The sequence below is a fragment of the Pan troglodytes genome, chromosome 2 (genome assembly GCF_028858775.2).
Source record: "Pan troglodytes isolate AG18354 chromosome 2, NHGRI_mPanTro3-v2.0_pri, whole genome shotgun sequence".
NCBI classification, from domain to species: Eukaryota; Metazoa; Chordata; class Mammalia; order Primates; family Hominidae; genus Pan; species Pan troglodytes.
In genome coordinates this window covers 47,224,704-47,230,703 of record NC_086015.1, presented here as the reverse complement: position 1 = coordinate 47,230,703, position 6,000 = coordinate 47,224,704, and positions in this window count along the sequence as shown.

Sequence of the window (6,000 nt, the reverse complement as noted above, 5' to 3'; positions counted from 1 at the left end):
AAGTGGGTTTTGGTTACATGGATGGATTCTATGGTGGTGAATTCTGAGATTTTAATGCACCGTCACTAGAACAATGTACATTGTACCCAGTGTGTAGTCTTTTATCCCTTCCCCCGCAACCTCTCCCAACCCTGAATCTCCAAAGTTCATTGTATCACTCTATATGTCTTTGTGTCCTCTTAGCTTAGCTCCCATTTATAAGTGAGAACATATGGTATTTGGTTTTTCATTCCTGAGTTACTTCACTTAGAATAATGGCCTCCAGCTCCATCCAAGTTGTTGCAAAAGACATTATTTCACTCATTTTTTAGCTCAGTAGTATTCCATGGTATATATATATACCACATTTTCTTTATCTGCTCATTGGTTGATGTGCACTTACGTTGGTTCCATATCTTTGCAATGTGAATTGTGCTGCTATACACATGCGTGTGCATGTGTCTTTTTTACACAATGACTTCTTTTATAACTTTAATTTTAATTTTATTTTAAGTTGCAGGATACATGTGTAGGATGTGCAGGTTTGTTACATAGGTAAATGTGTGCCATGGTGATTTGCTGTACCTATCCACCCATCACCTAAGTATTAAGTCCAGCATGCATTAGCTATTTTTCCTGATGCTCTCCCTTTCCCCACTCCCCCGCCAACAGGCCCGAGTGTGTGTTGTTCCCCTCCCTGTGTCCATGTGTTCTCATTGTTTAACTCCTACCTATGAGTTTGGTTTTCTGTTCCTGCATTAGTTTGCTGAGGATAATGGCTTCTAGTTCCATCCATGTCCCTGCAAAAGACATGATCTCATTTTTTTTCATGGCTGCCTAGTATTCCATGGTGTATATGTACCACATTTTCTTTATCCCGTCTATCACGTTGGTGGGCATTTGGGTTGATTCCATATCTCTGCTATTGCGAATAGTGCTGTAATGAACATGCACATGCATGTATCTTTATAATAGATTGATTTATATTCCTTTGGGTATATGCCCAGTAATGAGATTGCTGGGTCAAATGGTATTTCTGGTTCTAGGTCTTTGATGAATCATCACCCCATCTTCCACAATGGTTGAACTAATTTACATTCCCACCAACAATGTGAAAGCATTCCTATCTCTCTGTAGCCTCGCCAGTATCTGTTGTTTCATAACTCTTTAATAATCACCTTTCTGACTGGTGTGAGGTGGTATCTCATTATGGTTTTGATTTGCATTTCTCTAATGATCAGTGATGTTGAGCTTTTTTTCAAATGTTTGTTGGTCACATAAATGTCTTTTGAGATGTGTCTGTTCATGTCCTTTGCCCTCTTTTTAATGGGGTTGTTTTTTTTTCTTGTAAATTTGTTTCCGTATTATACTTTACTACAATTCTAATCCTCATAACAACCGCCTCCTTAATCGAAAATAAGATACTCAAATGAACCTGCCCTTGTAGTATAAACCAATACACCGGCCTTATAAGCCAGAAATGAAGACCTCCTTCCAAGGACAACTCAGAGAAAAAGTACTTGACTTTACCATCAGCGCCCAAAGCTAAGATTCTAATTTAAACTACTCTCTGTATTTTCATGAGGAGGCAATTTTGGGTACTACCCAAGTATCGACCCACCCCCCTACGACAATTCCATGTATATCGTGCATTACTGCTAGCCACCATGAATATTACATAGTACTATAATTGCTTGAGCGTCCATAGTACATATCAGACCAAATTCCACATTAATCCTTTCCCCCATGCTTACAAGCAAGAACTAGAATAGAAGTTCCTTGTAGACTCTGGATATTAGACCTTTCTCAGATAGATAGGTTACAAAAATTTTCTCTGGTTCTGTAGGTTGTCTATTCACTCTGATGATAGTTTATTTTGTTGTACAGAAGCTCTTTCTTTAGTTTAATTAGATCCCATTTGTCAATTTTTGCTTTTGTTGCAATTGCTTTTGATGTTTTCATCATGAAATCTTTGCCTGTGTCTATATCTTGAATGGTATCGCCTAGGTTTTCTTTGAGGGTTTTTATAGTTTTGGGTTATACATTTAAGTCTTTAATCCATCTTGAGTTAATTTTTGTATAAAATATAAGGAAGGGGTTCAGTTTCAATTTTCTGCATATGGCTAGCCAGTTCTCCCAGCATCATTTATTAATAAGGAATCCTTTCCCCATTGCTTGTTTTTGTCAGATTTGTCAAAGATCAGATGGTTGTAGATGTGTGGTCTTATTTCTGAGTTCTTTATTCTGTTCCATTGGTCTAGGTGTCTGTTTTTGTAGCAGTACCTTGCTGTTTTGGTTACTGTAGCCTTGTAGTATAGTTTGAAGTCAGGTAGCATGATGTCTCCAGCTTTGTTCTTTTTGCTTAGGATTTTCTCGGCTATATGGGCTCTTTTTTGGTTCCATATGAATTATAAAATATTTTTTTCTAATTTTGTGATGGATGTCAATAGTAGTTTGAAGAAAATAGCATTGAATCTATAAATTACTTTGGTCAGTGTGGCCATTTTCATGATATCAGTTCTTTCTATCCATGAACATGAAATGTTTCTCCATTGTTTGTGTCCTCTCTGATTTTCTTGAGCAATGGTTTCTATTTCTCCTTGAAGAGGTCCTTCACTTCCCTTGTTAGCTGTATTCCTAGGTATCTTATTCTCTTTGTAGCAATTGTGAATGGGAGTTCATTCATGATTTGGCTGCTTGTCTATTGTTGGTGTATAGGAATGCTTGTTATTTTTGCACATTGATTTTGCATCCTGAGACTTTGCTGAAGTTGCTTATCAGCTTAAGAAGCTTTGGGGCTGAGGTAATGAGGTTTTCTAGATATAGGATCATGTCATCTGCAAACAAAGACAATTTGACTTCCTCTGTTCCTATTTGAGTACCCTTTATTTCTTTCTCTTGCCTGATTGCCCTGGCCTGAACTTCCAATACTATGTTCAATAGGAGTGGTGAGAGAGGGCATCCTTGTCTTCTGCTGGTGTTCAAGGGGAATGCTTCCAGGTTTTTGCCCATTCAGTATGATATTGGCTGTGGGTTTGTCATAAATGGCTCTCATTATTTTGAGGTATGTTCCTTCAATACTAGTTTATTGAGAGTTTTTAACATGAAGGGGTGTTGAATTTTACTGAAGGCCTTTTCTGTGTCTATTGAGATAATCATTTGGTTTTTGTCTTTAGTTCTGTTTATGTGATGAATTACATTCATTGGTTTGTGTATGTTGAACCAGCCTTGCATTCCAGGGATGAAGCCTACTTGACCATGGTGGATAGGCTTTCTGATGTGCTGCTGGATTTTGTTTGCCAGTATTTTACTGAGGATTTTTACATTGATGTTCATCAGTGATATTGGCCTGAAGTTTTCTTTTTTTATTATAGCTCTGCCAGGTTTTGGTATCAGGATGATGCTGGTCTCATCAAATGAGTTAGGGAGGAGTCCCTCCTTTTCAATTGTTTGGAATAGCTCATATAATGACTTCTTTTCCTTTGGGTAGATACCTAGCAGTGGGATTGCTGGATCAAATGGAAGATCTACTTTCAGTTCTTTAAGGAATCCCCATACTATTTTCCATAGAAGTTGTACTAATTTACATTTCTACCAGCAGTGTAAAAGTATTCCCTTTTTACCACATTAATGCCAATATCTATTGTTTTTTGACTTTCTAATTATAGCCATTCCTGTAGGAGTGAGGTAGTATCGCTTTGTGGTTTCAATTTACATTTCCTTGATGATTAGTGATGTTAAGCATTTTTTTCCATGTTTGTTGGCTATTCGTATATCTTCTTTTGAGAAATGTCTATTCATTAGACCTATTTTTAGAACTCTCCATTGTTAATTGTGTTGTGTTTTTATGGTCTCTCTGCTTTTGCTCAGGCATTTACTTACTCATGCAAAACATCCTCATTGGGGGCCCACTTTGAGCAAAGCCCTCTGCTGAGTTCTGCAGAAGGCATCAAGGCAGAAGCCCTAGTCCAGCTCTTTCATCAACCAGTTGATGAAGGAGTCTTAGTTTATACACCTTTAAAACAAGACACTTGTGCTTACTATCCCATTGGGCATTAACTTCCCTACACTGTGAGCTCCTCATGGCAGTGCACCTTTTCATATACCTGCTGACTATTTGTATGTCCTTTTTGGAAAAATGTCTGTTGAGGTCTTTTGCACATTTTAAAATCAGATTATTTGTGTTTTGTTGTTATTGAGTTGCATGAGTTCCTTATATATTTTGGGTATTAACCCCTTATCAAACATACAGTATATATGGTTTGCAAATATTTTCTCTGAATCCATAGCTTGCCTTTTCATTGTGTCGATTGTGTCCTTTGCTGTGTAGAAGCATATGTGGTGGTGGCAAGGTCCTGGGCAGTCCCTAGTTAGCATCCAATGCCACAAATCAGCGACATGTGACTCACTCTGGAATGAGGATGATCAAAACCTTCATGGAACTATCCACCCCAGCTATGGATGCAAGCATAGGTAAGCCTGACAGATGCTGAAGTCACAACAGAGGTGTCTGATTCAGCACCTCACACAATTTATAGTCATATATTTGTTGATATTTTGAAATTTTTTATGAAAACTTTCAGATGTACATGATATAGACAGAAGAGTATAATGAAACCTCAGACACTCATCACCCCACTCAACAGTGATAATACTGCCTCCCATTACTCCTTGCCTTTGAATCCCAAACATCCTGCCATTCCATCCCTTATGCGTATCTGAGATTTATAAGGACTTTTTAGAAATGTAACCACCATGCCATTATCCACCCTAACAAAGTTAACAATTATTCCTTAATATTAGATTAGTTCTCTCAAAGATATCTCTTTAGGATTTTTTTTAAAGTCAGAATCCAAACAAGGCTCATTCATTTCATTCAATTGTCGTATGTTTAAGTCTCTTTTATTCTCTAATAGTTCCCAATTCTGACTACATCAAACTGAAAAGCTTCTGCACAGCAAAGGAAACAATCAACAAAATGAAAAGACAACCTATGGGATTCAGAGAAAATATTTGTGAAACATATATCTCATCAGGGATTAATATCCAAAATATATAAGGGACTCATACAACTCTATAGCAAACAAAAACAACCTGATTAAAAAATGGGCAAAGGACCTGAATAGACATTTTCCCAAAAAGGACACACAAGTGGTTAGCAGGTATATGAAATGTGCCCAACATCACACATCATCAGGGAAATGCAAATTAAAACCACAGTGAGAGATCGTCTCACACCTGTTAGGATGATTATTATCAAAAAGACAAAAGATAACAAGTGCTAGTGAGGATGTAGAGAAAAGGGAACCTTGGACACTGTTAGTGGGAATAAAAATTGATACACTCATTATGAAGAAACAGTGGGAGTTTTCTCAAAAAATTAAAAATGGAACTACCATATGATTTAGCAATCTCACTTCAGTGTATATATCCAAAGGAAATAAATTTAGCATGTTGAAGACATATCTGCACTTCCATGTTCATGAAAGTATTATTCATAATAACCAAGATATGGGATCAACTTAAGTGTTTGTTAACAGATGAATGCATTAAGAAAATGTGGTAAATATACACAATGGAATACTATTCAGCCATAAAAGAAGAAAATCCTGCCATTTGTCCCAACATGGATAAACCCAGAGGATGTTATCTTAAGTGAAATAAGCCAGACACACAAGAAAATATTGCATGATCTCACTTTATTGTGGAATTTAAAAAGTCAAATTCATAGAACCAAAGAAGAATGGTGGTTACCAGTGTTAAAATAGTTAAAATAGTTAGTTGGGAGGTCATTAGGCTAAGGAGGTAAGGCCTTGGGTCTTACCTAATCTTAACCAAACAGAAACTGCCAACAAATCTCTAATTAGGGATTTTCCACTGAAATAAGGCTACTGCTCCACTTTAACCAATCAAGTATTTTCTTTGCCTTACTTTCGTGCTCATCCTATAAACGTCTTCCTTTTGTGCCCCTGCAGGGGAGTCCCCAAACCACCTGTGGTCTGGAGCTGCCTGATTAATGAA